Source organism: Oncorhynchus keta, unplaced genomic scaffold, assembly GCF_023373465.1.
Source record: "Oncorhynchus keta strain PuntledgeMale-10-30-2019 unplaced genomic scaffold, Oket_V2 Un_contig_27744_pilon_pilon, whole genome shotgun sequence".
Classification (NCBI taxonomy): domain Eukaryota; kingdom Metazoa; phylum Chordata; class Actinopteri; order Salmoniformes; family Salmonidae; genus Oncorhynchus; species Oncorhynchus keta.
This window is the reverse complement of record NW_026285681.1, coordinates 1-11365: the sequence shown is the minus strand read 5'-3', so window position 1 is coordinate 11365 and position 11365 is coordinate 1. Positions and strand designations below refer to the sequence as shown.

Here is an 11365-nt window from a genome sequence, read left to right as displayed (position 1 = left end):
GCGAATTTTACAAACGATTTCGGACGTCTAGTAAGGGACCGTACATTTGCAATATGGACTTTCTCACTAACCAGCAGGTACTGCCGAATTCTTCCCTTAAGGTATGTAAATGCATTTACGGTCATTCTGATATTAATGCTCGCTTATGGGAACACAGGATGGTCGGGCAGTGATAGTTGTACATTTCCATCAATGTTGTGTTGATTTCATCATGTCCATTGGGTGATGTTTTTTTACACTATAGAATCATATTGCAAGTGCGACGCATTTGCAATATGTTTCAATGTGCATTTACCATATGAAATTTGACATGCTCAAAAATGCAAAATTGACTGGTCTGATGGACACAGGATGGCCGAGCAGTGATAGTTGTACATTTCCATCACTCGTTGTGTTGATTTCATCATGTCCATTAGGTGATGTTTTTCACTATAGAATCATATTGCAAATGCACGTGCATTGTTGTGCAACTGGTAACCCAAAAATAAAAATATGGTTGTAAATGCATTTACCGGTCATTCTGATATTAATGCTCGCTATGGGAACACAGGATGGCCGGGCAGTGATAGTTGTACATTTCCATCACTCGTGTGTGATTTCATCATGTCCATTAGGTGATGTTTTTACACTATAGAATCATATTGGGCAAGCGCGCATTTGCAATATGTTTCAATGTGCATTTACCATATGAAATTTGACATGCTCAAAAATGCAAAATTGACTGGTCTGATGGACACAGGGATGGCCGAGCAGTGATAGTTGTACATTTCCATCACTCGTTGTGTTGATTTCATCATGTCCATTAGGTGATGTTTTTCACTATAGAATCATATTGCAAATGCACGTGCATTGTTGTGCAACTAGTAACAAAAATAAAAATATGGTTGTAAATGCATTTTACCGGTCATTCTGATATTAATGCTCGCTATGGGAACACAGGATGGCCGGGCAGTGATAGTTGTACATTTCCATCACTCGTTGTGTTGATTTCATCATGTCCATTAGGTGATGTTTTTACACTATAGAATCATATTGCAAGTGCGCGCGCATTTTGCAATATGTTTCAAATGTGCATTTACCATATGAAAATTTGACATGCTCAAAATACAAAATTGACTGGTCTGATGGACACAGGATGGCCGAGCAGTGATAGTTTACATTTCTGTACTCGTTGTGTTGATTTCATCATGTCCATTAGGTGATGTTTTTCACTATAGAATCATATTGCAAATGCACGTGCATTGTTGTGCAACTGGTAACCAAAAATAAATATGGTTATTGTAAATGCATTTACCGGTCATTCTGATATTAATGCTCGCTATGGGAACACAGGATGGCCGGGCAGTGATAGTTGTACATTTCCATCACTCGTTTGTGTTGATTTCATCATGTCCATTAGGTGATGTTTTTACACTATAGAATCATATTGCAAGTGCGCGCGCATTTGCAATATGTTTGTGTGCATTTACCATATGAAATTTGACATGCTCAAAAATGCAAAATTGACTGGTCTGATGGACACAGGATGGCCGAGCAGTGATAGTTGTACATTTCCATCACTCGTTGTGTTGATTTCATCATGTCCATTAGGTGATGTTTTTTCACTATAGAATCATATTGCAAATGCACGTGCATTGTTGTGCAACTGGTAACCCAAAAATAAAAATATGGTTGTAAATGCATTTACCCGGTCATTCTGATATTAATGCTCGCTATGGGAACACAGGATGGCCGGGCAGTGATAGTTGTACATTTCCATCACTCGTTGTGTTGATTTCATCATGTCCATTAGGTGATGTTTTTACACTATAGAATCATATTGCAAGTGCGCGCATTTGCAATATGTTTCAATGTGCATTTACCATATGAAATTTGACATGCTCAAAATGCAAAATTGACTGGTCTGATGGACACAGGATGGCCGAGCAGTGATAGTTTGTACATTTCCATCACTCGTTGTGTTTGATTTCATCATGTCCATTAGGTGATGTTTTTCACTATAGAATCATATTGCAAATGCACGTGCATTGTTGTGCAACTGGTAACAAAAATAAAAATATGGTTGTAAATGCATTTACCGGTCATTCTGATATTAATGCTCATGCTATGGGAACACAGGATGGCGGGCAGTGATAGTTGTACATTTCCATCACTCGTTGTGTTGATTTCATCATGTCCATTAGGTGATGTTTTTACACTATAGAATCATATTGCAAGTGCGCGCGCATTTGCAATATGTTTCAATGTGCATTTACCATATGAAATTTGACATGCTCAAAATGCAAAATTGACTGGTCTGATGGACACAGGATGGCCCGAGCAGTGATAGTTGTACATTTCATCACTCGTTGTGTTGATTTCATCATGTCCATTAGGTGATGTTTTTTCACTATAGAATCATATTGCAAATGCACGTGCATTGTTGTGCAACTGGTAACCCAAAAATAAAAATATGGTTGTAAATGCATTTTACCGGTCATTCTGATATTAATGCTCGCTATGGGAACACAGGATGGCCGGGCAGTGATAGTTGTACATTTCCATCACTGTTGTGTTGATTTCATCATGTCCATTAGTGATGTTTTTACACTATAGAATCATATTGCAAGTGCGCGACGCATTTTACAATATGTTTCAATCGTGCATTACCATATGAAATTTGACATGCTCAAAATGCAAAATTGACTGGTCTGATGGGACACAGGATGGCCGAGCAGTGATAGTTGTACCTTTCCATCACTCTTTGTGTTGATTTCATCATGTCCATTTTGTTTATGTTTTCTCACTTTTGCAAAGTCTTACTGTGCATTTGCAATATGGTTCAATGGGCAGGCACCATCACGAATTTGTCATGCTATAAAAATCTGCAGAATGTGAAATTGACTGGCCCGATGAACTCGGGATAGCTGAGCAGTGATTCTGGTTCATCTCCATGGCTCGTTAGGGTTGATTTCAGAATGTCACTTTTGGTGATGGTCCCTCTCCGTTTAAACATATTGCTAATGTACAAAAAGTCAACTAGCAAGTCAGTGTCCATCAGTCAATTAGATGTCATTTTGACACCAAACTGATACCAATTGACACCAAACCCACTTTTTCCAACTCATTTAGAAGCCAACTATCATATATGTCAGAGCAGGCCCATAATTCACAGCGCCTTTAGTTTAAACATAATAAAAACGTAAAACACATAGTTACGTTCTAGCTGCGGGTCCAGGTCAGACATTATGTGAAGGCCTATGTGAGGCGACCCCGAATCCCGAGTTTCGGCTCGATAGGTCCTTCGGTGCCCGAGTAAAACCCTAATTGGTGCTGAAAATCCACTTTTTCCATGCCTTGCTATGGGGTCCTTGAATGAGCTATCGGACCGAACGTTGGGGTCCGTCTCTATGGGCCGAGCCGGTTCCAATGCACCTAGTCTTGTGTCTCTGAGACTTTTCTAAATGTCGCCACTTTCGTAATGGTCAAAATGAATTGAAGTCATTGCAAATGTACGAGGCTATTTCTCGGTCCGAGAACCTTCTAGAGCCACCTAACTCACCACGCACTATCGACCCGAGGTCTAGAACAGGTTTCTAAAGTTTCGAACTCTAGGTCTGACGGTTATTTTTTAGCTCGAACAAAGCTAACTATTGGAGGCACTGTCTGTCTCTACAAACCCCAATACGTCCTCCTTCCAAGTTGTGTGTCTGTGATTTAGTTTTCCTTTGAAATTTTATGGGAAAAATGACTGATTTACAGTTCATGGGGTTGCCTAATCACACATATGAAGTTTTGGACAGATCTGACTTTTTTAACCCCTCAAACAGCCCCTGAGACACCAATTAAGGCACTTCCGGTTGGCACAGGAAGCTATAAGTCAACATATATCCTCACTGGGCTATGCTTTTACAGAATCCTGTGTTTTAAGTCCTTACGTTAAGAATTGACTGATTTACACAGGGTTGAATGCACTATGTCTATCAAACTGCAGGCAGGTAATGGAAAAACACTTTTAGGGTGATTTTAACCACTTCCGGTTGGTCCAGGAAGCTTAGAATCAACACAGGTAGACCTCATACTGGCCTGATGGACTGTTACCAAAGACAGGTTCATACGGCATTCATAACCCATATAGACTTCAGGTTGAATTTAGGGGTAAAGGCAATGTATTCCTATGGGGAGAGAAGTCAATGCAAACTATTTGAAGTAAACACCTTCTTTTAACTATTAAGGGTTAATGCCACACGGTCAACGTTAGGCTTGCACGGATCGGAAGGACCTTAGGAACGTACCTGAGGTCGAATTGTGCTTCTCACCCTAACGGTTCTCTCACTGTCACCCAAAAGCAAATGACGTTGTGGGGCAGGCTTCATTTTGGGCCTAATTTTCTAATGGTCGCTGCGCTTACACCGAGCGAGCTACGGTCAAGCGGGATATCTCGTTGAACTCGGCACGGCCTAGAGATTATGTTTATGCCATTGCCTGCTCTCTGTGTCTTTGAGAACCGCACTTTTCACTCCATCCTTGCTGTGTGTGCGTGTGAGAGATTTTCTTTGACATCTGTTGGGAGAAATGACTGATTTACAGTTCACGAGGGTTACCTAGTCACACATATGAAGTTTTGAAAAGATCTGACCTTTTTAACCCATGGAAACTGCCACTGTGACACCATTAAAGGCACTTCCGGTTGGCACAGGAAGCTATAAATAAACTCATATCATGATTGGGGTATGCCTTTACAGAATCCCGAGTTTTAAGTCTTTACGTTAAGAACTGAGTTATTTACGGAGGGTTTAGTGAGTGTGTGTTATTTCAGAAAATCATAGAAAATCACAGAAATCTCCAGAGCTCCGCAGCACACTTTAAAAAGATTCGGTAAGAACAACCTGCAACTGGATCTGTAACCGTTGAAAAAAAACACCTATCCGTGAACATCACCAAGGTGTCGTATGGGACGATTTCTCTTAAATGACGATAGATAAATGGCTGGTTCTTTTTTATTGACACCGGAGGCTCCTTGACTTTGACGTGAAGTGGAAAAATAATTTCTCTATTTTCATTTTGGACCTTAATCCCAGATAAATGGCCATAACTCAAAAACCGTTGAGGCCTAGACGCCATCTTGTTCGGGGCCAACTGCCCATTATGCCGCCCTACGCTCACCGAGTTTTCGGGTTTTCAGATAAGGCCCCGTCGTGAATCGTGATGTTTTGTAGCAATAGCCATATGATTGCTTATGCCCTCTTGTGGGAATTTCCGGGACATGGGAAAAATGACATAAATCTTATTATTTTTGTAAAACGGAAACCGAATGTCCGACAACGTTCATTTGATGACTTCCTGGTAGGTCCGGCCCTGCCGCTCGGCCCGACGCCGTCCGCGAATTTTACAAACGATTTCGGACGTCTAGTAAGGGACCGTACATTTGCAATATGGACTTTCTCACTAACCATACAGGTACTGCCGAATTCTTCCCTTAAGGTATGTTAGTCCAACTCACCATACTGATAACTACTGGCCTGTTAGTCCAGTTCACCATACTGATAACTACTGGCCTGTTAGTCCAGTTCACCATACTGATAACTATTGGCCTGTTAGTCCAGTTCACCATACTGATAACTACTGGCCTGTTAGTCCAGTTCACCACACTGATAACTACTGGCCTGTTAGTCCAGTTCACCATACTGATAACTATTGGCCTGTTAGTCCAACTCACCATACTGATAACTACTGGCCTGTTAGTCCAGTTCACCATACTGATAACTACTGGCCTGTTAGTCCATACTGATAACTATTGGCCTGTTAGTCCAACTCACCATACTGATAACTATTGGCCTGTTAGTCCAACTCACCATACTGATAACTACTGGCCTGTTAGTCCATACTGATAACTATTGGCCTGTTAGTCCATACTGATAACTACTGGCCTGTTAGTCCATACTGATAACTATTGGCCTGTTAGTCCATACTGATAACTATTGGCCTGTTAGTCCATACTGATAACTACTGGCCTGTTAGTCCAGCTCACCATACTGATAACTATTGGCCTGTTAGTCCAGCTCACCATACTGATAACTACTGGCCTGTTAGTCCATACTGATAACTATTGGCCTGTTAGTCCAACTCACCATACTGATAACTATTGGTCTGTTAGTCCATACTGATGACTATTGGCCTGTTAGTCCATACTGATGACTATTGACCTGTTAGTCCAACTCACCATACTGATAACTATTGGCCTGTTAGTCCATACTGATAACTATTGGCCTGTTAGTCCACACTGATAACTATTGGCCTCTTAGTCCATACTGATAACTATTGGCCTGTTAGTCCAACTCACCATACTGATAACTATTGGCCTGTTAGTCCATACCGATAACTATTGGTATGTTAGTCCAACTCACCATACTGATAACTATTGGTTTGTTAGTCCAGTTCACCATACTGATAACTACCGGCCTGTTAGTCCAGTTCACCATACTGATAACTACCGGCCTGTTAGTCCATACTGATAACTATTGGCCTGTTAGTCCAGTTCACCATACTGATAACTATTGGCCTGTTAGTCCAGTTCACCATACCAGATAACTACCGGCCTGTTAGTCCATACTGATAACTATTGGCCTGTTAGTCCAGTTCACCATACTGATAACTACTGGCCTGTTAGTCCATACTGTTAACTATTGGCCTGTTAGTCAACTCACCATACTGATAACTACTGGCCTGTTAGTCCATACACCATACTGATAACTACTGGCCTGTTAATCCATACTGATAACTATTGGCCTGTTAGTCCATACTGATAACTATTGGCCTGTTAGTCCAGTTCACCATACTGATAACTACTGGCCTGTTAGTCCAGTTCACCATACTGATAACTATTGGCCTGTTAGTCCAGTTCACCATTTAGATTACTACTGGCCTGTTAGTCCAGTTCACCACACTGATAACTACTGGCCTGTTAGTCCAGTTCACCATACTGATAACTATTGGCCTGTAAGGGAATACCCCCCTGTATTGGACAAAAATGAATGGCAAGTCATTGGCATCGGACAAACCATATACACATTGGCCAATACCACCCAATTCGGCGTTGATTCATCCAAAGTGTATTGCAAATGCCATATGGCAATTGCCAGTTGTAACACTTTAAAAATTCAACAGGGGGCAAATGCGCTCCACCGGGGTTTTTCATATTGGATATGTAACCCAAATTAATGTCCAAAAGTAAAATTTTGAAAAAATGAAATTTTTTCAAAAACTTATCACCCCTTAAAAAAGTGCTTTCTGGACCGTTTTTCGAAATTCTTTCGATTTTTTTGTCAATTACACATGTGTAAGAACTGTATGAATATACTTTTGTCCAATTTTATTATCATAATTTTTTTATTTTTTTTATATGCGCATAAGGAATATGTTTTGTCCAATTCCAATATGATTTCATAGGAAGTCAAAAGTCAAAAGTCAAAAATGTCAAAATTTTGTAAAAAACTTCACACACCCATAAAAAAGTGCTTTCTGGACCGTTTTTCGAAATTCTTTCGATTTTTTGTCAATTACACATGTGTAAGAACTGTATGAATATACTTTTGTCCAATTTTATTATCATAATTTTTTTTTTTTTTTACATGCGCATAAGGAATATGTTTTGTCCAATTCCAATATGATTTCATAGGAAGTCAAAAGTCAAAAAGTCAAAAATGTCAAAATTTTGTAAAAAACTTCACACACCCTTAAAAGTGCTTTCTGGACCGTTTTTTGAAATTCTTTCAATTTTTTTGTCAATTACACATGTGTAAGAACTGTATGAATATACTTTTGTCCAATTTTATTATCATATTTTTTTATATATTTTTTTAAATTGTGCATAAGGATTTTTTTTTGTGGGCCAAATGACGTAAGAAATTTGACATGCTCAAAAATCCTGCAGAAATGCAAAATTGACTGGCCTGATGAACTCGGGATGGCCGGGCAGTGATAGTTGTTCCTTTCCATCACTCGTTGTGTTGACTTCATCATGTCCATTTTGTGATGTTTTTTCACTATATAATCATATTGCAAGTGCACGTGCATTTGCAATATGTTTCAATGTGCATTTACCATATGAAATTTGACCTTGCTCAAAAATGCAAAATTGACTGGTCTGATGAACACAGGATGGCCGAGCAGTGAGAGTTGTACCTTTCCATCACTCGTTGTGTTGATTTCATCATGTCCATTTGTTTATGTTTTCTCACTTTTGCAAAGTCACTGTGCATTTGCAATATGGTTCAATGGGCAGGTACCATCACGAATTTGTCATGCTATAAAAATCCTGCAGGAATGTGAAATTGACTGGCCTGATGAACACAGGATGGCCTGGCAGTGATAGTTGTTCCTTTCCATCACTCGTTGTGTTGATTTCATCATGTCCATTAGGTGATGTTTTTTTCACTATAGAATCATATTGCAAATGCACGTGCATTGTTGTGCAACTGGTAACCCAAAAATAAAAATATGGTTGTAAATGCATTTACCGGGACATGCTATTGTCCATGCCCGCTATGGGAGTACCCTACTATGGCCCTCATTCTATGGAGTCCTGTCCTGAGTGCTTTATGTCCAATTTAAAATATTCTGATGGATATTTGTTTTGCAACTGGTGATTGAAAATATTGCACCTGGTAACCCCAAAAAATATGCTTGTAAATGCATTTACCATATCATTCTGATATTAATGCAAAATTGACTGGTCTGATGGGAACACAGGATGGCCTGGCAGTGATAGTTGTTCCTTTCCATCACTCGTTGTGTTGATTTCATCATGTCCATTAGGTGATGTTTTTACACTATAGAATCATATTGCAAGTGCGCGCGCATTTGCAATATGTTTCAATGTGCATTTACCATATGAAATTTGACATGCTCAAAAATGCAAAATTGACTGGTCTGATGGACACAGGATGGCCGAGCAGTGATAGTTGTACATTTCCATCACTCGTTGTGTTGATTTCATCATGTCCATTAGGTGATGTTTTTTCACTATAGAATCATATTGCAAATGCACGTGCATTGTTGTGCAACTGGTAACCCAAAAATAAAAAATATGGTTGTAAATGCATTTACCGGTCATTCTGATATTAATGCTCGCTATGGGAACACAGGATGGCCGGGCAGTGATAGTTGTACATTTCATCACTCGTTGTGTTGATTTCATCATGTCCATTAGGTGATGTTTTTACACTATAGAATCATATTGCAAGTGCGCGCGCATTTGCAATATGTTTCAATGTGCATTTACCATATGAAATTTGACATGCTCAAAAATGCAAAATTGACTGGTCTGATGGACACAGGATGGCCGAGCAGTGATAGTTGTACATTTCCATCACTCGTTGTGTTGATTTCATCATGTCCATTAGGTGATGTTTTTCACTATAGAATCATATTGCAAGTGCACGCGCATTTGCAATATGTTTCAATGTGCATTTACCATATGAAATTTGACATGCTCAAAAATGCAAAATTGACTGGTCTGATGAACACAGGATGGCTGAGCAGTGATAGTTGTACATTTCCATCACCTGTTGTGTTGATTTCATCATGTCCATTTGTTTATGTTTTCTCACTTTTGCAAAGTCACTGTGCATTTGCAATATGGTTCAATGGGCAGGTACCATCACGAATTTGTCATGCTATAAAAATCCTGCAGGAATGTGAAATTGACTGGTCTGATGAACACAGGATGGCCGAGCAGTGATAGTTGTACATTTCCATCACTTGTTGTGTTGATTTCATCATGTCCATTAGGTGATGTTTTTCACTATAGAATCATATTGCAAATGCACGTGCATTGTTGTGCAACTGGTAACCCAAAAATTAAAATATGGTTGTAAATGCATTTACCGGGACTCCTATTATCCATGCCCGCTATGGGAGTACCCATTTGTACGGCCCTCTCTATCTATGGGGGCAGTCCTGAGTGCTTTATGGACTGTTTAAAATATTCTGATGGATACGCATGTTGTGCAACTGGTGATTGAAAATAGGCACCTGGTAACCCAAAAATGAAAATATGGTTGTGAATGCATTTACCGGTCATTCTGATATTAATGCCCGCTATGGGAACACAGGATGGCCGAGCAGTGATAGTTGTACATTTCCATCACTCGTTGTGTTGATTTCATCATGTCCATTAGGTGATGTTTTTTCACTATAGAATCATATTGCAAGTGCACGCGCATTTGCAATATGTTTCAATGTGCATTTACCATATGAAATTTGAAATGCTCAAAATGCAAAATTGACTGGTCTGATGGACACAGGATGGCCGAGCAGTGATAGTTGTACATTTCCATCACTCGTTGTGTTGATTTCATCATGTCCATTAGGTGATGTTTTTACACTATAGAATCATATTGCAAGTGCGCGCGCATTTGCAATATGTTTCAATGTGCATTTACCATATGAAATTTGACATGCTCAAAAATGCAAAATTGACTGGTCTGATGGACACAGGATGGCCGAGCAGTGATAGTTGTACATTTCCATCACTGCTGTGTTGATTTCATCATGTCCATTAGGTGATGTTTTTCACTATAGAATCATATTGCAAGTGCGCGCGCATTTGCAATATGTTTCAATGTGCATTTACCATATGAAATTTGACATGCTCAAAAATGCAAAATTGACTGGTCTGATGAACACAGGATGGCTGAGCAGTGATAGTTGTACATTTCCATCACTCTGTTGTGTTGATTTCATCATGTCCATTTGTTTATGTTTTCTCACTTTTGCAAAGTCACTGTGCATTTGCAATATGGTTCAATGGGCAGGTACCATCACGAATTTGTCATGCTATAAAAATCCTGCAGGAATGTGAAATTGACTGGCCCGATGAACTCGGGATAGCTGGGCAGTGATTCTGGTTCATCTCCATGGCTCGTTAGGGTTGATTTCAGAATGTCACTTTTGGTGATGGTCCTCTCCGTTTAAACATATTGCTAATGTACAAAAGTCAACTAGCAAGTCAGTGTCCATCAGTCAATTAGATGTCATTTTGACACCAAACTGATACCAATTGACACCAAACCCACTTTTCCAACTCATTTAGAAGCCAACTATCATATATGTCAGAGCAGGCCCATAATTCACAGCGCCTTTAGTTTAAAACATAATAAAAACGTAAAACACATAGTTACGTTCTAGCTGCGGGTCCAGGTCAGACATTATGTGAAGGCCTATGTGAGGCGACCCCGAATCCCGAGTTTCGGCTCGATAGGTCCTTCTCGGTGCCCGAGTAAAACCCTAATTGGTGCTGAAAATCCACTTTTTCCATGCCTTGCTATGGGGGTCCTTGAATGAGCTATCGGACCGGAAACGTTGGGGTCCGTCTCTATGGGCC

General features: G+C 39.8%; 1 long non-coding RNA gene across 1 annotated transcript; it reads left to right on the top strand.

Annotated features, from left to right (window-relative positions):
* Positions 1-1487: 1487 nt before the first annotated feature.
* LOC127922936 (uncharacterized) lies at positions 1488-9156 on the top strand. The gene is made up of 2 exons (XR_008112897.1): positions 1488-1792; positions 8797-9156. It is a non-coding gene; the product is annotated as an uncharacterized LOC127922936 (long non-coding RNA).
* Positions 9157-11365: the final 2209 nt, after the last annotated feature.